The following is a 749-nucleotide window of genomic DNA, read 5'->3' on the forward strand; positions in this document are numbered from 1 at the left end:
CGTAAACAGGAGCATGGATTGGTTGTTTGCTCCCTTCCTCCATCTTCTTGATTAGGAGGTCCAGCTTCGCGGCAATCATATCCGTCTCTTTGACGGTATGCATGTCTTTTGTATGGGGTTGGAGTCGTTCATCGCTCCACCCCTAATTGGAGACCATCTTCTCGACCAATGCTTTGGATTTGGCTATGGTCAGGTCGAGGAAGGCTCCTCCAGCAGCGGCATCAATATTGGCTAGAGATGTCATTGTGAGCCTGTTGTAGAAGCTTTGCAGGACAAGCCACTTGTCCATGCCATGATGAGGACAGGCCAGGATGTATTCCTGCAACCTCTCCCAAGCTTTTGGGATGGATTCCATCCCCGTCTGTTGGAAACTTGATATTTCCCCGCGCAGGGCATTTCTTTTGCCCAGCGAGAAGAATTTTGCGAGGAATGCCTTGGAGCATTTGGCCCAGGTGTCGATGTCCTTTTCTTTATAAAACCACTATTTCGCCTTCCCCAGGAGTGAAAAGGGATACAGACGAAGCTTGACAACGTTGGCGGCGACACTCCGTATGACAACGGTGTCGCAGAGCTCCAGAAAATTCTGCAAATGTGCATTTGTGTCCTGGTTCGGCTTGCCATAGAATGGGCTAGCTTGCACCATGTTGATGAGGCTTGATTTGAGCTCGAAGTTCACATCCCCGACATTGATGTTGGGTCAGTGGCCACATTGTCGGTGGAGGGGATGGAGAACTCGCGGAGAGTCTTTT

At 50.2% G+C, this 749-nt stretch overlaps 1 non-coding gene across 1 annotated transcript; it reads left to right on the forward strand.

Moving 5' to 3' along the window:
* Positions 1 to 287: 287 nt before the first annotated feature.
* Positions 288 to 396, forward strand: LOC120646589. Its single transcript, XR_005664491.1, has one exon. It is a non-coding gene; the product is annotated as a small nucleolar RNA R71 (small nucleolar RNA).
* The last annotated feature ends 353 nt before the right edge of the window (positions 397 to 749 follow it).

This window comes from Panicum virgatum, chromosome 8K, assembly GCF_016808335.1.
Source record: "Panicum virgatum strain AP13 chromosome 8K, P.virgatum_v5, whole genome shotgun sequence".
Classification (NCBI taxonomy): Eukaryota; Viridiplantae; Streptophyta; class Magnoliopsida; order Poales; family Poaceae; genus Panicum; species Panicum virgatum.